This window comes from Columba livia, chromosome 5 (assembly GCF_036013475.1).
Source record: "Columba livia isolate bColLiv1 breed racing homer chromosome 5, bColLiv1.pat.W.v2, whole genome shotgun sequence".
NCBI lineage: Eukaryota > Metazoa > Chordata > Aves > Columbiformes > Columbidae > Columba > Columba livia.
The window spans coordinates 54,991,039-55,013,553 of NC_088606.1; the positions used below are offsets into that span (position 1 = coordinate 54,991,039).

Consider the following 22,515-nt stretch of genomic DNA (forward strand, 5'->3'; position numbering starts at 1 on the left):
CAGAGAGATACAATATGGTGAGAGTGAGATAAGGTGAAATGATGAAAAAAGTAACAAAATTGTTCACTGTCATGTACAATTATACTCTGTCTTAGACTTTTCGATATATTACTGTTTCTGTAGTGGGCTCCAGTCTGTGGGTGGGAACCATCTTTGGAGGTTGAGACTGGGTGAACACCAGGTTTACTGTATTTCACCAGAAAAACTACCTTAATGAAGATTTTCCAGCCCAGTCTCATTTCCAAGTTTTGAACCTCAGCAATCTGTATTATAAAAACATTCAAGCAGACAACAGCTTAGAAAAACTAGATATGGGAAAGCTGAGGCTTAACCTGATCTCACAGGAGCAGTTTCATTTCTACCTTCTGCAGAATCTTCAATTTTTTTTTTTTTTTAGCTCTCTGGGTAGAGGTAGAACTAGGTCTGACAGACAAAATAATTTTTTCATTGTGTAATGTGCTAAGGATATCTTTGTCATGTGGTGACCAACTAAGCTGCAGTAATTATTACATGGTGACCAAGTTATTGGACAGCTCTGGCTTGGAAGCAATGGATTCAGAAATGAATCTTCCCCAGTTATAGTCCTGGCTCCACCCAAGACTAAGTAACCTTTGGCAAATTATCTCACCTTTCTGTTTTATCTGTGAAATTAGGATAATATATCTGCATGCCAGCATTAGGAATTAATTAAGGGTTGCACAGTGTGTGTTGAAAGCAATGTGTAAGTGCTAAATATTAGCTATAGTGTAATTGGGCTACTGTAATTTATAATATGCTGACATTCGCATATAAAATAGGATCAACCTCTTCTCAAGTGCTGTAGAATTTTTAATTGTTACTAATGAACTTTTGATACTCAAAATAGCTATCACTGTGAGAGAAGGAATGCTGCCAATATCTGTCTGTAGGAAAGCTTAACAAGGAAATTACTGAATTTCTTTTAGCTTGAAATAATAATAAAAAGTATGTATGAACACATATAGCTACTTTAAGTGCACAGTTTAAATTAAATTTGATTTAGACAGAAAGCTTTATTCTTTTTTAAATGGATACAGGACATTACCCTAGCATTTCAAAACTGTTTCATCTATTTCAGCATATTTAAAGCTGAGAATGCTTCCTGTTTTCTGATCGTCTTTCCTTAGTAGTTGTCACTACAATATATAGAGGTTGCCATATAGGAGAGTGGAAAATACTCTGTGTATCACTGGTGGTGGGGAAAATTTTTAATTTTAATCTGACTTATGCAATATACTTATTCAGTGTGTGTTAGTGGCCCAATGCCTGTCAAAAGTTCAATTCCAAGTTCTTGCTAAGTTTTATTTTAAGGGGTTGGGAAGAAGGAGAGACAAGCTAAGAGCAAAGAAAGAGATGTCGACAGAAGGATTGCTGAGAAAGGAGCATCAGTTGAGGGAAGGCAGTCATAGCTGTTAACATTTAAAAAGCCCTTTCAAGGACTAACAAAATAAAGGATAGAGATGTCCTCACCCTGAAATGGCTTTTATATTTCTGAACCTGTTATAAAAGCTTTTCTTAGAACACTTCCTTTCTAAAAACAAAATAGTTTCTATCGTAAACAAGACAGGCAGCACATCAAAACAAAGACTATCCTCAGTTACTTTTATTTCTGGGCTGGCAGAACAGGCCATTATTCAATACCACAGAGAAAAGAATTGTTGCCCCAGTTTAATGAATGAAGGAAACAAAGAAAGGAGTAATGATGTCCCTGAACCTAGCACTGTGCAGACTTCCAGTACTGTTGCATGTATTAGGCTTTGTCCTCAATACAAAGATTTTTTTTAAATCCCCATTTTTTAACATCATAAAAAGTATGTTGGGACACCTTTCTCTAGGTACAGTCCTGGTGGAGACAGGACCCAGGTAGTTTTTCTACCAGTGTAGCCAGTCAAGGCCAACCATATATCTCTTACTTGGAGCTGATGTGAACCAGCTATGTCAAAATAAGAAATATAGCGCTTTGCTTCCTCTAAGATTTTACATTGTGTTAGACTGACTAGGCCTCTTCATTTACCACAGTACATGGTACAGTGCTAGAATATTGTACCTGAGTAAAAATCATTTTTATTGCAACAAAGATATAGCTTTATATATCTCACTTATTTTCCTTCTTTTCTTTTGTGCTTGCTAACACCTAAAAGCACCAATAAAGACAAGACATTTCACAGAAAGTATCTGCCAAATTCAATTATTCTACTGTGAGTCTGAAAGATGAGACTACATCTTCAGTATTATCAAAACGAATTGTGTTTGTTTAGAACAAAAACTCAGTAGTTCTTTCCTTTGGTATATCTTCTGTTTCATCCATCTGTAGTAAAGCAGAACACTTTAAGGAAAAGGGAATCTAACATTTCTATCTGCATCCCTTAGGGAATTTAATATATCAGATAATTTGAAAATGGTGTGGACAAACCACTCATTAGAATATTTCGGTGACTAACACTTTACTGAAAAAGGTTGAATGGAATTAACATTGTCCTTTTCTTTGAGTCATGTGGTGCTGTGAAAGCCAAAGTCTCTGAAGTCAGTTGAAAATTGTTTGCATACAGAATTTCTCTCTTAATATAAATCTTCCTGTTCCTCACACCATTGAGTCTTTTACTGTATGGGCAAAGAGAAATTAGAAGGAAATGTAATTGATATGCGAAAAAGAGTGGCTCTGTGTGTTCTTCTTCCTAGCCCTATACGATTGTAGTAGTTGCTCCTCTCTAGGGACTTCAAGTAACATTTATGGAAGTGGTCAGTGGGAAGGAATAACAAATAACACCAGCTATCTATATACTGCTGGTTTTCACTTGCTTCAAAATGCTGAGAAAGAGATTTTAAAGATGTGAAAGAAATGGACATGTTAAAACTCTGATACACCTGCATAGCTCCCAAGTCAGAGCCCTTTTTGAAAATAAATATTTCTGCTTAACTTTCATCATCAGTGGAGCACTCAGAATTTTCATATGCACCCACTGTCCAAATACACTTTAAAGACTGCTGAAGATTTGTCTTTTCTGACAATATCTATATCTCCAAGATAGAGCTGTATCACAATACTGTCTGCTGCCACCACATCAGGAAGATTTTTCCTCCTGCAAAAACATTGTCATTGCTTTGTGTCCTGACAGTATGTGTTCCAAATGTGTGATAATTCATTACCCCTCTTATTTACAGGAGCCTATAGGGAGATTAATCAGATCCATTGCAGCCAGTTTGTATGTGTTCTGGTGAGTTGTGTTACTTAAAACGCAGGCAGCATGTCTCCTTGGCAATGCTGATTTTTGCTCATTTTAGCTACTGGAAGATCTTTACTGTGCAAAAGCACATAGAAATGTGTATTTGCTTTGTCCATGTACTAGGCTCATTAATTATTAATTGTGCATCAGTCACAGCCTGTTGGCTTTGAGAGACTGCAATAAACGCAAAAATAAAATGGAAATTCATTACACTCTTTTACCTGTTCAACACCAACATCTTGTGTCTTATATTAGGTCTTTAAAATTAATGTAGTGATCTTTTCAAGCTACACACTGTATTAACAAACTCTAAACTATCTGGCAACTTTGCCAAGAACCTACTGTGCACTCTGTTGATACTGAAGTTGGCTTTACCATTTTGGTATTCATTCTCTTGTAATAAATGACATTAAGTTGCAGGTGCAGTACTGCAGTAATTGATTTACATTTTGACTTGGAGCTTAGAAATTTGCAGCCCAAGCATCAGGATATTTTTAATAGTCTGAGATAATAAATTTTAAATAAATTAACCTAGGCATGAAAGATTATGTCCTCTTAATGTCATGATATTTATGATAGGCCTGAGACTGTCATGGAATTGTGGTATCCTGCCTAGTGGCAGGACAGCGTCCTTCACATTAGGACAGTGGCTGTGACATACCGGCAGAGTGTGCCAGGAAGACAAATATGCCTTTCTACTGACTTTACTCCACCTTCCTTCTTTTTCTGGGTGCATAACAGGTGCCTTTTTCTGTTTTAAGTAATGCATCATTTCTAAAGCATTTGGGATCCAAAGTGGGAAGGCTTGGAATAAATACCATGTATAATGCTGTTAATTTACTGGAAGTAAGTTTTGTACAAAAGACTGAAGCCTTTGTTTGAATGAAAAGCTGAGAAAAGCAAATGTAAGGCTGTATGCTGTCGATAAATAGTTTAGTGAGTGCCTGGAGTGTGATAGTCATAAATGTTCCTGAATATGGCACTGTTAAAACTAGTATGTCTATCATACAAAATCATGCCATGTATATTATGTAGATTGGCAAGGACCACCAGGGGTCATCTAGCCCTACTTCTTGCTCTATGCAAGTCCAGTTACACCACGTTGCACAGAGCCACCTGCAGTCAAGCTGGAGTATCTTCAAGGATGGTGATGCCACATAGATTTTTGGCAACCTGGCCCAGTGTTTTACTACCATCAAGGTGATTTTTTTTCTTTATATTGAATTGGAATTTCCCATATTTCAGCTTGTGTCCATCGCCTCTTGTCATGTCACTGCGCAACACTGCGAGGAGCCTTGTTCCATCTTCCCTGCTCCCTCTTCGTAGGCAGTTGGAGGCAGCAATAAGCTCTCACCTTCACCTGCTGTTCTCCAGGCTGTGCAAACTCAGCTCTCTCAACTTCTCGTATATCAATGCTGCAGCCTCTGAGTTGTCTTGGTGAGTCTGCTTGACTTGCTCCACTGTTTCAGTAGCTGTCTTGTACTGGGAAGACCAGAGCTGGAGACATTGCTCCTGATGCAGTCTCACAAGTCCCAGAAAGAGGGACATTATCAGGTCCCTCAATTTGCCGGCAATGCTCTTATTGAAACAGCCCAGGATGCTGTTGGCTGCCTTTGCTGCCAAGGCACTCTGCTGGCTCATGATCAGCTTGTTGTCCCCAGGGACCTCTACTTTTTTTCTTCAAATATGCTTTCTAGCCAACTGGCCCCTGGCCTGTATACTATTGCGTGGGGTTATTCCATCTCAGATGCAGGACTCTGCATCTTAATGTATTAAATTATAATTGTAGAATTCAACATTTTGAGTTATAATTTTGTGCTGGTAAGAATGAACAGCTTTGAGTTTGTCATTTGGGAACAGCAGTAGCATGCCTTCTGAATAGCCTAAGTAATGCAGAATTATGCATAATATCACCCTTATTTTGGGGTAGTAAGTTTAGCAAAATCACCTAAAGCTGATGACATTTCAGGTGCATCCTGGCATAAATAAACTACAGAAATCACTGTAAATTACCAGAGAAGAGATAGTGAATTGTTTCCTGAAAGCAGATAACTTTTAGACTAGTGATGCTTCATTTCTGTTTTGTGCATTTGTAAATAAAGTAGGCTATGGTCCTTCAGAAAGAAAACCAACATTACTTTGCAGTTATTCTGTTTATTGATCAACTGAATATTTAACTTTTCTTGTTAGATTAATTTACTGTGGAGTACATTCATTAATGAAAGAGTTCAAAATATATTTTATTCTGAGAATATTGAAACACCATGTAATATTATCCCGTGTTTTCATTGTATGTTGGATGGTTTTTGTATAATGATTGTTCATGACTAGTGGGCTTTCACATGTACATAAATTCTTACACTAAAAGCTAAGAATTTTTTATATCGTGTCAATTTTAAGAATAACATTTTAAATTATAATTTAAGAATTTTAGAATAATATGAGCACAAGTGGTTTTGGTTTGTTTTTTTTGACAGTCATAGTAAAGGTGGTTTTCTTTGTGTTGTTAGCGAACCCCTTATAGGTAACACAAATCTTTACTTATGCCTTCCCCCACCGTTTATTTATTTGCCCTGTTTAAGAATCTTGGAATTTGTGAGATATTAGTCTAGGAGGATGAATTCAACAGATCTCTGTCCATGGTCTGTCGCAGCTTTCTCACAAGGGCTGTATGTCTGCAATGTTAGGAAAATTTGGTGTATTGTAAATTAAACCTTAGTGCTGAAAACTCTCAGCTAGGAGATTTTATACAGAAAACCAGTATTTCTGGTGCTGCCTATGATTTTCAGCTGATGACCCCCTTTGCTAATGAAGCATGCAATCCTAATTTGGCATGAGTCAGAGGTAGAATGATCTTGCAGGTGAAATGTCATTTGCCACATTTTGCAGAGTATTAGTCTGAACCTATATTTGGTTGGCACCTGTGCTCCAAAACTGGCATCCCACCTTGTAAGAAGGCAGAATGCCACTCTGACAGATGGGGAGGAATGCAAGCATGCCAGCAAACCAGTGTATGCATCAAGGGGTCACATTTCTCTCCAGGAATGTTGAAATACCGGTACATGCAGAGCTTCTGTATCTGAGGCACACGTGTTTCTTGGCAACGACCAAAGTTCCTGCTGAATATCTTGGCACAGTACGTAAGGAAGCTTAGTGCATTTTCATGGCTTTCATAGGGTTTCTACTCCATGGGAGCCTACATATAATTTCTGCTAAGAATGGCTCTATGAATATAAACAGAAGAGGGAATATATTTTGCAAATTATTATTTCTTATTAATAGATTAAGAACTGTTAAAATGCCATCATATCTTTCATGGATGATGATTCTTTTGATTAGTTAATGGTTGGTTTATCCTGGTCTGAGAGCAATAGAACGTGTGGTTTGGCAATCAACCCAAAATGTGAATATCACAGCTTAAACTTCTACCATTTCTTTTTCACACTCTGTTTTAGCTTAGAAGTAAATTCTGGGATCCCATCACACTTTTGTACTTCATCAAGAAATTAGTTTTTTCATTTTCCTCAAAACGATATAATGTATTAGAATTAACTCTATGCCATTCCTTTCTTTTGCTGAAGGTAATTCTGAATGGTTTATTTCAGTGTTTTTACTTTTTTAGCCTCCAGAATTACTGTAAAGCTTTTCTATTTCATCCATTGCAGCACAGTGTTTTTCACATTTGAATAGCTGCATCAACATGAATCCTTTATAAGGACCTTAAAAACAAACTTTGCCAAGTCCCAGAATACAGAAGCTAATTCACATCCCAATACTCAGCTGCCTCATGAATAAAGGAGAGTCTGTGCCTGACACTTTGAAGCTGTAGCTGTTAAACCATACAGACTATTTACCTCAATAAATCATTATAAGAAACTAAGGTACAATTATACCCACAGAGAAATAGAATTCAAAACACTGATTTATGTGGTTCAGTGCCTGTTCCCTTTTCCATCATGTTTTGAATTTTATGCATGTTTGTCATCTTTGGCTGATTCCATGTATCTTTAAACTAATGGGTCTTGCTTTTTTAACATTCCTCATTAGGTTTGTTATTTTACTTTGACATACAGACATGATTTGCACGCTGTACAAAGTTTTGCATTTAAAATTAACTATCTAATTTCTTATGCCCTAGACCAAAAATGGAAAATGCGAGTAATTTGTTTAAACTAACACACACCCTTCTCTGGTTAATTTGTGACCATCTAAGCAGAAATTCCATATTAGTTAAGAATTTTCTTGGTGATTATTTGTGAGATCTGAAGAGAGACAACTATACAAAGGAAACTATCATTGTGCTTTTCAAAATGTGCCTGCTAATCTAGAGGATTCTCATGAAGAGATGTAAGCCATATGAAGTTACACTTGGAGTTAGTTCCTCAATTTCTTTATCCCTTGAAGAGGCAAAATGGATCTGAAAGATAAAAATTAAATAAAATTTAAGTGCTGGCTCGCAGGAAGGAATGGCACTGAAACCGACAAATAATTCCATATGAAATGGTAGAAGTAAGGTAAATATATCTAGCAAGTGAAGTCCGAGAACAGCCACAGACTCTGTTAGGCCACCCAAGCCTTTAAGAGCATTCAGCGTTGTTCTGTAGAGCAACAGGTTGGGGAATGATTTAATAACCAATAAATGTTCCTTAATAAAACTTCAGAAAGTTACAAAATACTTAAAAGGAGATTTTAAATGTGAACAATAGTAAATATCCTACAGTTTCAAATACTTTATGCCTTGCTAATAACTTTCAGAACTGGTGCTTATGTGGATCTCAATGATCCTGAGTGAGGGTGTATCAAGCAAACTGCCTGATCCCAGTGGTGTGGATTAGAGTAGCACTTGTCTGCACTGTTGAGAGGGAGTTATAAATCCATCGTTATTTCCGAAGTGATTTATAACATGAAAGGTTTTAAACCATGTGCAACATTCACATATTTAGTTAAAAAAGGTATGTATGTGTTGAAGACAGGTTTGGCCATTTCAGACTATTTTTGCTTTACAGTAGATAGCAGAAATTAGAGTGAGAAGCCTAAATGCTCATCTGTAGGTCTATTTGTATTTTCATTATCTTACACTGAATTTCATAAGGTATTCAAGTCATACATGAATATGCATATATACTCTGTATATAATACATGAATAACAGTACACAATCTTTTGCATGCGCTCTGCATTTGCATATATACCTAACTTTTACACTTTGATGTGTTTTTGTCTCTTTGAATCTACAGGCATTTTGCGAGGAAATAATATACCTGAAAATTTCCATATGCAAACAATGTTATTTATCCAAAATAGAAAACTCATATAGGATATTCTATAACCTGTTGCCCAGTATTCCAAGAGTCCATAACAAACTGCTTTTATAGTCTGATAGCATTTAAAATGTTTCTGTCTTTATATTCATGTAGTTAACAATGTTTTTATGCTATTGAAGTAGAGGATTACTTGGAAATATTGATGATGGTGGAATTTAACAAGTCTGTGGATATAGCATTCAGCTATCATCTATTGTGATTGTGCAATGTGAGACCTCTTGTATTAGACAATAGAGGGACAAAATTTAGGAATCTGGGAGCAGAAAAGGACAACCACTTACCTGCAGGGGGAAAAAAAAAAAAGTTCATTATCAAGTGTATTTCAATCTCATTTCTGATAGTGACACACCTGCCATGTCTCTGCCAGTCTGTATCCCAGGAAATGGTGGCTGTTTTCAATAGAATTTGGCGGTAGGGCAGGGTCTGAAAATTTTCAAGTGTTCACGAGCTTCCAAGAAACTGGTGATAGAGATAGATAGAGAGGGTGATCCAAAGTGTTCCTGTGTGCAGCTACAACTGCAGAGTGAATGCAGCAGTATCTACAGCCGACCAGGCAGCTTGTCTTCATTTCTGTATGAATCATGTGCTGAGTCTTGCCCAGCTCCCAACCGAGCACCCAACTGCATTCCCTGTGAAACCCAAAGGGAACCAGAGCTCGTGGAGTTACCTGTGGTCAGGAGAAAATGAAGGGAGAGGCCACGAAAAATACATGCAGCAAATGGCAATTATTGTGCTTGGACTCATGAGCGTGACACAGCACAAATCAACTGGTAGCCACACTGTGAATGTTTCCATTGCTTACAGAGCAATTTGTTCATTGAAACCATTTGTATCTGTTGAAATTCCATTAATGAAACTACATATTCTAGGGCTTTCTAATACCTAAATTTTATTTTTCCTCTGTTCTTTGTGCCCTAGAATGGAGATTCCTGCTCAATTATAAAAACAGCAATGTCATCAATGATTAAAATTTCTTATTAGATATTTTCATTAAGAAAATCTCAAATTATTAATGTTTTACATTGGTTTTATAGTTCACTGCCAGTGCTACCATGTAGCAAAGACCCATTATATTTTGCAAAATGCTAAAAAATCTCTTCCTAAATGGAAAGAAATTCTGGGACATTTTCAACAGTTTCTGAAATTTCAAATGTTTGCTAGGATTTGTTGGCTCAGGTGACCTTGCATCTCCAGTCTTCCAGTTTTCTAGGCAACAAATACAAATACATCCTGAATTCTGTTTAAAAGCATCCAAAGTTAGTGATTGTTTGCCATGAAAATTGAAACATCTTCTCAGCTATTGGAATGCCACGGAAACTCAGGAAGCTGGTTCTGCCAGTACTCATGCCATTTTCTCTTTTGGTAGAGTCTGATTATTATATCTGGCACTTTCCATCAGCTCTAAAATAGTACACATCAAAAATAAGATTATTGTAATTCCTAATGGAACCTCTTACCAAAGTTTCTAAGGACCATCAGCTCTTTCAGATGTGGGTTCTGTTCTAAACATGGGTTCTAGAGCAGTATAAGTACTTTGGCTACGCATTATGTTTTATTGAAATAGTTGTGCAGGTGTAACCTCGGTGTGGATGCAACTGTAATATTTTAGAAGGGCCATGCCCATCTTCCCTAACAAGAGGAACTTCACATGTAGAGAACAACCTTATGATCTCATCACAGTACAGGGCTTGAGCTGTTTAAATTAAATCAGTGTAATTAAGCATAACTTTTGTATACAGATGAATCTTAAGCATTGCATGAACACAGACCAAGAATAAACTTGCTTAGTTTACAAAACAGACTGTTGCAGCCTATCATACAAATAGGGAGAACAATTTTTAAATAAACTTAATGAGTTAATGATGCGACTCTGTATGTGTTAAGGAGGGCAAGATATGCCCCAGGAAAGCACTGTGAATGTTAATCTTAGGCACCTGAACCAATTTGTTGAGGTTATCTAGCATGATTTTGTTGTAGCTAGTTTGCAGAAGTAGTAACAGTAAGGAGGTGCAGATTCTTGCAGTATTTCTAAGCTTTTCTTCTATTAGCAGATGTCTTTCACTCACTGAAACTTTAAGTTCAAACAAAGTTTCTTTAATTTTAGCAATGATTCTTCAGAACATCCAGGGATTACATATAATAGATTGTGTGTATAGCATGAGCAAACAAGGCATCAATGATAACCTTCTAGCTTGGTTTTATCTGGATGTACTGAAATACAAGGAAAACAGTTTTGGATCTTTTCCTAAGACTCATGGATCACAGATTGCATGTTTAAAAGTGAAAAGGGAGTAGCCAGACAAAGGAAAAAAACAACATAAAAAGCCTTAAGTTTGCATGAGTTACACTATGCTGAAATCCTGACCACAAATCAATAAGAAATCCTTTATCTGGCACATATTGAGGGATTATAGACTCAACTTTGTAGAGAACGTGTTTGAAGAGCATTGACATCAAAACCGCCTGAAAACTCCAGGTGGATTATGAACTGTGTACTGTTTATATCTGTAAGTATAAGCAGCTGAAGAGTTGTTTCAGTCTATCTGTGCTACAGTTTTGCAAGTATGCTATGTTTATTTCTTAGGAAATAATTATTAAGGAGCAGGGGGGTGTTTATGTTGGTCGAGTGGTTAAGGCAAAAGGACTCAAGAGGTCAGAGCTTTCCTTGCAGCTATGCTACAGACATTCTTCGTGCATGGGGTAAATCAAGTCTTCATTCGGTATCTCTTTCTCTGTAGGTGCACTGGATATGGTGTACTGGCAGCACTTGATGGGATATTACAAGATTTGTTTTATTGTTTTTTAAACATGCATGCAATTACTTTTAAAGATGCAATACAGCAGCTTTATGCGTTGGGAGTTGAAAAATATTTCCTAATGGGCAATGCCACTCTTCCAAAAAGATGATATCTTTCAGTAATCTATTCTTAGTGAGTTTGAAAACCTTAAGCATGCTGCTTAAGTAGTTGTGTTTGAGATGTACCAATATAGGCTGATCTCTGCTTTTTAAACTGTTTAAGCAAATTTGTTTTGCTGTGAAGAATGTTAAAGATGCTGAACACTTCAATGCAGTAGCCATTTAGTTAAGTGTTTTGTGAGCTATGTAGCATATTTTAGGATATTTGGAAAAGTATTTATTGGATAAGCTCTTACCTTATATTCTGACATTTAAGAAAGGGAATAGATCCAAATATGTACTAAAGACAAAAAACCCAAACCAGCCAAGCAAACGAAACCCAAACAAAACCAACCAACCAACCAAAAACCAGAAGGGAAAGAAAAAGACTGTAATGAACAAGCCATTGGACTGTATCTCACATGTTATAAACTCAGGGAAAAGCTGTAATATTTGATTTAGGAGACACCCATTCAAGAAAGCCTTTTGGAGTCTGCACAGTGTCCTGTCAGTTATTTTAACAGTTTCAACTCTCTGTTCACTATTGATGGCTTGAATTGTGGGGGACCTGGACTTTTAAAAAGGAATTTAGATAACGAATGTCTATTATCTACTTGATATTTAGAAGAAAAATGTTTTGAATATTGAAAAAAGCCTGTGTAATATACTTCTAGAAGGATGCTTATATTAGTAATATTCCTAAAGTTAGTCTTCTATTAATTTTCATGTCAAATGCAGTAGCAAAGACACTTATCAGTGGCAGCAATCTAGTTAATCCAAATCAGGAAAGTAAAAAAGGAACAACACCGGATCTGCTGTTATAATATTCCTTGTGTCTGACAAATCTGTGCATTTCATTTTATATACATGCTTTCTGTTTTTAAATCAACATTCAGAGTGCTCTCCTTGAGCACTGCCAAGAAACAGGACACTTAATTCTGTTTTACAGTGATGGGACTTTAAAAAAAAAAAATTAAACATAGATTTGATCATGTTTATGTCAGGATAAATGAAAGCTTTCTGGTTTAAGGACTGACAAAGTTCAAGCACATTTCACTTGTGATCAGGCTTTAGCAGGTAAATTTTTAGCTTGTCCAAGGCTGCGTAAAGGGAACTTATTTGGGACTGTTTATTATTCTGGATGGTGCCCTTAGGCAACAGCAACAACAACAACAACAAAATCTCTGCTGGACAAAACAGGGAACAACACATATAATTTGGTGATAGATAAATTACAATAGTGGGCAAATATGCCTGCAGAAATACAGCAGAAGAATAAGGATAGGTTATATATAAAATAAAATCTTACCTTTGGTTGAAAGATTTTTCTGAACTTAACTGTCAGAGAAAGTAGGTACAGTGCTGCAGAATTCATTCAGGGCTTCAGTGGCTCTAGTACTATATGGAGCTCAACCAAATACATAGTTTATCTTCTTTAGCATGTCTGCTAAACAGTATTACCATGATTTTCATCTATCAGTTTGTGAATACCTGGCCTTAGTAGCAATTTGATGACTGTCATGCTGATACCTGTGCACATTTGAAGCAGAACAGAGATGTTGGTTAAAGATTACAACACGGATGTGAGGAGGGAAGCTTTATCTGAAGTTGTGTTAAAGCACAGTGCTGGATCTTGGAGTGGCCTTTGATTTCTTTATTTCCATGAGTGTTTTGAACTTCTCTGAGAACACATCTATACTACTGATCAGTTTTGCTTTGACTGCCACAAAACTGGTTGCTTCTGTCATGGAGGCAAGGATTAGGATTAGAGAAACAGAAAATGAAAGAGAGCATTGCACAGTCCGACATAGAAAGAGGTGTGGCAGAAAACCATGAAGAACCCAGCTTGTTTTTTTTTGCTCTGCTGAAGCCTGTTAACTTTTTTAACAGGTACTACTAATTTCACTCATTAGTGTTAGAATACTGTTAATTATTTTTACTTATGCAGGTTATTTTTGAAATTATAAATGTTAAGACACTTAAAAATATATATCTATTATTGTGGTAGAAGGAAAATTCTTGGTTTGTGTCACTGGAAAACTGCTGAACAGTTTTTGCTTTAAAAAAACATCCATAGTAAAACTCATGACTGTGCCTTTTCCTAAGAAAAGCCTGAATTAACAGCTCACTAACAGATAATAACTGTGGTCAAGCAAGGTATTTTTTCCTTCTTTCAAAATATTTTGATTTCTGCAGGAAGCATATGTGTCTATATACTATATATGTATTTGTCTTCCTGTGTCTCTGTGCATATGGATATACATATATACATACATGTATATAACTGGTTAAGAATGCAAATGTGTGTATGCTCTAATACTAATATTACAATGCAGTGGCATTATGTATGTTGTATGCTATGTATTTCTTGTTAGGTGAATGTGTGAACTAAGAATTAGGAATGCAATGAGAACATAGGATTAATGCTAGCAGTTAATTTCCCATGTCATAATTATGTGATCCCATTTTAAGATGTCAAGTAAGAGACAAGTTCGTGTGGTCGTCTTGACAGATGAAGCTTGAGACTTCCAGCTTAGCCTATTAATGATCAGAATTTAGGATGAAGAAGTGAGTAAAGGTCCTAAATATCTTGTTTATCTCACTGTAGTTTTAATAAGGCCCAAAACCTGCATAAAGGCAAGCAAAGCCGTATGTATGCAGACAGGAATTATTTTGTGTTATAGAACAATGTGAGATCTGGTGTAATTTCTAGCTCTACCATGGTCTGTCTTTGTGACCATGAGCCATTTTCTTACTGTCTCTTTGTTCCACATCCCATACTTTTGTTTAGGCATTACATTCTTTCCTTGCACCTTCTATTTCTCTTGTCTGTTAAACTTCAGACTATTTAGGACAGAATCTGCCTTTTACTGTGTATCTTCTGTCTGTATGAGTAGTGCCTGGTAGAATAGGATGCAGTTGTGGGATGTGGTTTCTAGTCTTCGATGATTTTATAACACAGTTCAAGTGACTAAATTTACTATGTTGGGACCATAAAAATGTATTCTGAATGTTGAACTGTTGAGCAATTGAATAGAGAATAACAAAATCTTTTAGACACATAATGAGATTAACACACAGGCAAAGGCTATTTTTTATTTTTGATGGCAGTTTTGTTGTTTGTAACTTTCTTGCTCTTGGACAGCAATATAATTAATTTCACTTTGTTGTTAATGAAACTAATATTCACAACATTATTAAAAGAACCATTTTTAAAGTACTTTATATTTTTTGTTGGTGAAAAAAGATAAACAATTTTAAGCTTAAAGCTACTGATTACTGATTTGGAAGAGTGTGATAATATATTGTAAATTAAAGCTGCAACATGAAAGATAGGTATTGTATAACTTTTTTGCAATTCCCTTTAGTGAAGTCTCTGTGTGCAACAGATACTTGGAAGCAAGGGAGAAAGTAATGGATAGTGAAATTGTTTACTCGATTTATAGACCACCTTTCCAACTTTAGTTCATAAACTTCTGTTCAGAAAAATTACTTGAAAATGTTTTTCTTGGTAAAGGCTAATATAATAAAGTACAGTGCCTTCTGGAATTCTGTATATCTGTTATTTTTGTATGTTATTAGTAGCAAATTGGAACCATAAATGTTTCCATTTTAAAGTACAACTTTTCAACATGTAAATAGGCAACTACTGTATTTTTTAAATTACTTTAAAATTGTAAGACACCAAAAGACAGTCTGTAGCTATGTATATTTAAATTAAGAATTATCAACTTCAAATGTTCACATTTATAATTCCTGAGAAATGAGCAGAGTATGTGTATACTCAAAAGTACTTTTAGTGGTTGTGCAGGAAAAGGATTTTATGCCTAGTACAGGGCAGCGTGCATGAAAAAAATGAACCTTCAGTGCAGAACAGTTTTAAGTTTACACATTGCCTATAAGCAACCTACTTCATTATCTTGCATTGTAATTAGTTGATTTGTAATCCTGGTGACAAATGAGGATGGAGGAATTTGTTTGGGTTTCTCTTTGTCGTCTAGGCATGTAACCTTTTATATATCTTTCCACAGGAGAGAGCTAAGATTTTGGGTAGAACATGACTTCCATCTGGGGGAAGGGAGTTTGTTTGGGGTTTTTTTAATATTAAAAAAAAAGCAACCTTTATTTCTAGTGTCTTTGCCTGCTGATTATCTTTACAGTTTTCATATCGCAATTTATACTTGCTGCACTGATATGCATTTGCAAACCTGTGATTTTTTTATTAATTGTCCTTTTTTGGCACCAAAACTTCTAATATCAGGAAACGACATATTTATTAGGGTGTTACAGGAAGTGAGCAACAATCCAGCAGATTTTAAAAGATCACTAGTTGCCCACAAATTCTCCCAGTGACCAACATCCATTGAAGAGGACATTTGGTATCATGAACTCATTACAAAAGGAGACCAGTGATCTCCCCCCCGACTAGTAGCAATCTTTTAAATTTTAGGTAAGAAAAATTTTGTTGTTTTGAAATACTCTATGTGATCTAGTAAATAAAGGTTGTTACTTCATAACTGTGTTAATGTTTTCTGTAAGCATATCATAATTTATTGTGATGGTAGGACTGTGAGGTAGCATGTTGGAGTGAACAATCCTCTGATATGTAGTATACAGTAATTGCAAAACATTGCCTGAATCTTCTGCTCTGAAGCAGACAGCAGTTCCAGGCTTCACTCAAAGGTACACAGTTGTAGACCAACACATACTGATTAAAAAGACTATTACTTAAAATCTGTGCACTCCACTCTGTGATGACTGCCTTAGACAATAGTTGTAGTTTCTAGGTTAAAATAGTGTAGACATTCTGTGGTCCTTATGTTTTTTTTTTTCATGAGTTTTACTGTCTTTCTGCTTTTAAGATGAAACTGTGCTTGTTTTGTTGATGCTGTTGGTTTTGTTTGTTGGTTTGTTTGTTTTAAAGACTGTTGTGTCTCTATGACAAATTCCTTAAGTAAATACATTCAGATGTTGAATAATTAAGTGAAGCCACTAAGTGTAGTTGAATCCTTGAGCTGTACTTCTACACACAGTTTGAATTCAATTGACTTGATCTACTTGACTAATGAGAACTCAGTTTTGGGGACTGCTACCAAATCCGTGTAAATGATGTAGACCAAAAAGACATGGGATTTACGGGTTCTTTCACAGTCATATCGTCGAAGCCCATGTTTCCTTTTCCCAGTCTCAGAGCTGCCATCCTGTTCTTCCCCTTGCCAGATATCTTTCTTTTTCCCAGGACGCTTACTGCTTGCTCAAGAAGACAGAAACTATACCTTAGCATGTGATTTACTTCTGATCCCTTTTCTGTCCTTTAAATTCCTTTGATAGCTGCTTTCCAGCATTTTGCCCTTGAAGTATTGTTCACACTCTTTCCATGCTGGCCTCCACTGCTGTCTTCCAGAAACAGGCATTTTTATCCCATCATGTGTTCAAATGCTTCTGTTAACCTTTGGCATACCTTGTCCATCCCACTTAACTTTTGGAAATCTTTTCATCTCCTCATATAATTTATACCGATTGCCTAAGTTATCAGCAGAGGACCCTAGAGTATTTGTAATTCAGTACAGGAAGATAATACAACAGTGGGAGCACAAAACTATCTGTAAATACTGGTTTATCTGACCTAGATTCAAAGACCTGTCTGCTAGTCAATGTGTATTTGTGGGAACAGAGGTTTCACAGTCCATATGTCACTTTGTTGTCTCTTAGAATCCTTCATTCTGGGCTTTCTTGGCAAGTCAGGTGGTCAATATCAAACTTTCTAATATTTTCTTAGATTTTTTTCACTTAAATCAGTGACAGTTTTTTATTCTCCCTCCCATACAGGGTATGGCTAGGAAATCTAAACCTACTAACTAATATCTATTTATTTATGTATTTTGCATACATAAACTAATAAAATATCTCAGTGGTCTGAATCAGTCTCCATGTAGCTGGCTTACTGATCTAATCAAAGTTACTTACAAATAGCCTACTCTCTTTCAGGAATTAACATGCCAATAATTTATATCTTCCCTTCAGCTTTTGTCTGCCATTTCCAAAGCTTTAAGCTCTTTTACAGAGATTTTTTTCTTAATATTTTATTCTTAATATTGCTACTGTAGTCAACATATTAGATTTTGTTTCTTTTATCTACAGTGTGACTCTAATATTAGAAATATTTTTGGTTTTTATTTTATTTTTACTTGAATAAATATTTTTTTCTTCTTTCTTTTAAATTATTTTTTCCAGCACTTAATCATATCTACATAGTAGCTAGGGTAAATCTGTTTGTTCTTAAAACATACGTATTCTCAAATAACAAAAAAAATCATGTTTTTGTGGATGTGGGATGGCAGAATTTAGATATTCGCATAGAGAAAAGAAGTCCAGCCTTCTGCACTATTAATTTTCCAAAAGCTAGCTCCATTTTTTTTTTGTTTCAGCCTTTTCCAATCCTTTTTGAGCTGTCTCTACCTTACATTCCCATCTCCATGATGACTGCATTGCAAGAAATAATATTTAGAATAATGTGTTTTATGATGATGATGATATGGAGTCCTGTAAACGATGAGCAATGCTTTCTGAAGCCACTGCTAATGTCTTCCTGCCAGCCAAAAACTACACAATGAATGCTTAGAAAGTATAAATTTGCTCAAAAGTGTGGTCTATATAGCTCCAGTGCTCTAGGCAGGAACGATTTGTCCTTGCCTGGTATCTTCTACAGAAACTATGCTAGGTAGCTTTAAGACCATGGGGTTTTTTGATGCGTCTTGTCTCATTCAGTGTATGAGTAAGTGTCCTGTTTTTATTTCTTTGACATTTTGGTAATTTCAACTCTATATACTTACTTATTCTATCATTGTGTTTTCAAAGAAAGTTCAGAGGTTTTAGAGGAAGCTTGGAAGCGGTCAGGCTGGCTCCGGCTCTGGGTCCATCACAGCTGGAGTTGATATAAGTTTGGGCTGCCTTGTCCTTTCCTCTATTGCCTCTGGCTCTGTGTTTCCACCTTCTGCGCTGTGCTGGCACTAGCTCTTTTCTGATCATTCTGTGAATTGCTCATTGGAGTAGATCTGGCTGAAAAGTTTTTTTGTTTGGTTGTTCTTTTTTTTTTCTACTTATGTGGGGTTAGCTTCCAGACAAGTTGGCTCCTGCACACTTCTGTGGGTGTTATTGCTGATGCAAGGGAAAGAATAGAAATGCTTAGTTGTTAGAGAAAGGAAGGAAGGATGGGAGGCAAAGCTCTGTCAACCTGAGCATTCATTGGTTTAAGATGCTGTACGATCCCACCTGCAGGGTACGGTTCCACTCTCTCTCTCTCTAGATTGGCATGATCTCCATACCAGCACCCATTCACTCACCTTTGTAACTTAATGTTACTGCTGGAAGTGGGGATAGAGTAAAAAAAGTAAATTTTGTTATGCCAGCCATTAAGCCATGTAAAGTAACCGTGAAATTTCAGCTTGTGAAGTACGTGTATTACATTTTACAAATGAAACCAGTATGTTTAGCCTCAATATGACTTTTAAGAGAGATGTTACTGAATGGAAGATGGTTTTCCCCTACCGCCTCCTCCAACACACAACTCCCAGTTTATGTCTTTTTGCAGGCACTTGTAAGTCTATGTCAATACAAAACCCAGATCTGGCGTATTTTGTATTGCAGAAGTTTATGATGTGCTTTTGTATATATAAATGTATTACCATTTGTACTTACACAGAAAATTAAGAAAACAATGGGATTATGAAAAGTAGGGCTTTAGCAGATTTTCATTGAAAAATAATTTCATTTGCTTCCCTGAAGTGTGCAGCTAAACTAATAGGGGAGGAATATGCAGATCTGCATATAGTGTAAATAATCACTGTTCCTTTACCATTTTCTGCAGAAAATGGTCTGCACCAAGATTCCCATTCTGAAGTAACACAAAGCAGCAGAATGACAAAAGGTAAATGGTAAGACTAGACAAGGGTTGCAATAGTTGTGCAAGATAGAATTCATCTCACTTGCTTTAGTCATTAAAATACAGGTATCTAGCTTAAATTAGTTGTTTCTAGAGGTCCTTTTTAAGTCTGGAGAAAGGGACAGGCTCCTCTGGTGGCCACTTTGTCTCTTCTACTTCAGATATTCATGGGCAGAACAGGGCTATATTGAAAGTTGCTGTGGTGATACCTTTCTGTATGTATGTATCTGATTATAAAGCAATTCTACACAATTATAATAGCTCAGACTAACCAGTTAGTTACGTTTAATTTCCTGAACTTATGAGAGCTATAATTGAGCCTCAACATCAGTTTATCATATGCACAAATTTTCATCCCCTTTAACTGTGGCAAATCTTTATGTGACTGGCAGCTTTCTCTTTTGTATTAACTAACTTCAATTATTTCATCGACTTACTAGTTACTCTTTACACAGACAGAACTACAGCCATTTGAAAGAAGTTCTGAATTTATAAGAACTGTACTGATTTGACCCAGAATGAAATTTTAAGCGAACATCTGAGGAAGAATATAATTTTTGAGTTTTTCATTTAAAAAATCTAAAATAAAACAACGCTGGAAGCTTAATTATGTTTTGGCTTACTTTTTGAACATAGAGCTGTTTATTTTGTCCAGTGAGTATGTTCATGAAACCTTAATAAATTTTTGAAGTAACATTTATGAGTAACATAAAGCTCTAGCTGGCTAGTAATAGGATATTTTCTGCAGAAGTCTACTTTAAAAGAAAAAAAGTATCCAGATCTTAAGGAGAAGTACCTCTGCATCTAAAGGGCAAGAGTCTAAATCTGAATGTAAGTATAAAAGCTGCAAAAGATTGAACATATGTTATTTCCCACCAGCACAATATTAAATGCAATTATTTTCTTTCTGCTAAAATCTTGAATATATCTTGCAACGCAACCTCAAAGAGTCCCCTGCTGCTGTTGATTATAGTGAATCCCACTTCCTGCCACCCAGTAAGTCTTTGCAATTTTCTCTTTTTTGCCACCCTGTGGAGATAAATAATGTATATTAATGTGAAAATATCAACAGTAAAATCCCTTAATATTCTCCACAAAATAAAGCTTCTCTGTAAATCAAAGGATTTGTATCTTAATTTTTTTTAGCAAAAAGAAACAAGTTCCTCATGGAAGGGCTTTGAAAAGTTTGGATCGCACTCTTAGAAAACAAGCGTGCCAAATAATGTATAGTAGAGGATCGGGTTTTTTAGAGTTGAAAAAGGATCCGGTATGGTGTACTATATTTAAAGCACAAATTTTAGCCTTTTCTTACCTTGGTCTTTAATCAAATAGGCCTCAACAAATCCTTTTTTCACCTCCTTTGATCCAAAACCTTAGAAATTATGTCAAAGCATTTTGTTTTGTTTTTTAGGAGTCTCTACCTGTGCTGAACACAATGATTATGGAGAATATTTTATAAAAGGTCCATCATCTGTAGCTACAGTAGATGCGTGCATTCAAATCTAATACATTGCTAATTCCACAATGAACTCCCCCCACTTCTGTACATTAAAAACTGTAACATGGCAAATTTTCTTTGTAGGTCTGAGTTCTAGAAAGGACAGGAAAAAGCAAAGGCAGAAGCTATGACTGCTTGAGTACTGCTTTACAATCTAGGTTTAGGTTTCAGTGCTTAAGTGGAAAATTACCATACTAAAGAAATAATTACTTGCTGACCATAAGAGTTGGGGACTTGGGGTGTGTGTGACCATATTTATTCTGAAGTGCTCTCCTTTTGCTCCACCTGTTTTTCTTTTTAATTCCGACTTCCATGAGCATGGGCTCCTTTTCTGGACACTGTGAACATTTCCTAAGCTAATTTAAAAAAAGACAAAAACTTATAATGTTCACCTTGGGCATACCTTGCTATTGCATAAATTAGAAAGCGAATTGAAAAATGTGTTCAAAACAGAAAAGAAGAAAAAAATTAAAAAAAAAAAGAAAAACCCACAGAACAGAAACCTTAGTCACAGACGTTTCAGATGGTAGTCTGGGAAAGCTAACCATTCCATATTATTAAAATGTCATCAAATTAAAATAACGGCACAATACTGAGACAGAAGTAAATTGTGTCACCTCCTCCATGGTTGTTGCAGGCCAGCATTCGAGGACCCAGCCAGGAGTATAATTTCTGTGGGAAGAAGGGAGGGCGAAGGCAGGATACCTTTTTGTGTGTGGGCTGAGGAACTTGGTACTAGAAAAACCAGGCAGTTGTGAGCTGCATTGTGTCAGCTGGTTTGATACTTGGCAGCACTGCAATACCAGTGCAGGCTGTCACAAACTGAGAGGGAAGTTCTTTCCTTCTTTTCTCCCTATCTGCTTTACCAGCAGCAGCTGTTCAGAAGGTATTTTCCCCATGGTGTTTTTTGAAAGGTATACAAAATATTTTCAATTATGCCTTGCTGTTAGATTTCTGTGTAAATAGTTTGTGTTATGGTAAAAATCCATCCAAATCAGGAAGACTGTTTGCTACTTTCAGCCCCAATTCTATAAACATTTATATGCATGTTTAGTTTTAACCATGTGAACAGTATCCATTCGGGTGAAGTTGAGTATGGCCATAGCTGCAAGTTGGAAACTTGATCTACTTTGCATATCATTATGTATGTAGCGTAATTTTACTCCAAGAGAATAGTCTGTGGATGAGAAGTCAGAGTTGTGGAAGAGCCCTTTGAAGACATGAAACCTGTCTAACTAATATGAATTTAATATTTTTATACTTCAGTGTAATATGTTTGTTCACAACTGAATAGCAGGACTAGCGTAAGCATTAACAGAAATGTCTGAGGTAAAAACCAAAAGCAGCTTGGATGGTGGCAACACACAGGAGATTTATGACTTTCTTTTATGACTAGAACTGAAGTTTTTGGAATTATTTTGCATGTCGCAAAGAAGTTTTTATTTGTTTTAAAAATGTAGTTACGATAAGACAGCAACTTTTTTAATGTCAAGTTGGGTATGCATCTTCTTACTTGTACCAGAATGTTATAATAGCAGTATTTTAAAAATAATTTTATTGAATATGACTTGGGACTTTAAGAATGTGAATCCTGAACCTCATTACTAACGTGTAT

At 36.0% G+C, this 22,515-nt stretch overlaps 1 long non-coding RNA gene across 1 annotated transcript; it reads right to left on the reverse strand.

Moving 5' to 3' along the window:
- Positions 1 to 5,380: 5,380 nt before the first annotated feature.
- On the reverse strand, positions 5,381 to 9,107 carry LOC135579670 (uncharacterized). Its single transcript, XR_010473270.1, has 2 exons — positions 8,914 to 9,107; positions 5,381 to 7,659 (listed from the first exon to the last, which is right to left on the reverse strand). It is a non-coding gene; the product is annotated as an uncharacterized LOC135579670 (long non-coding RNA).
- Between the last annotated feature and the right edge of the window lie 13,408 nt (positions 9,108 to 22,515).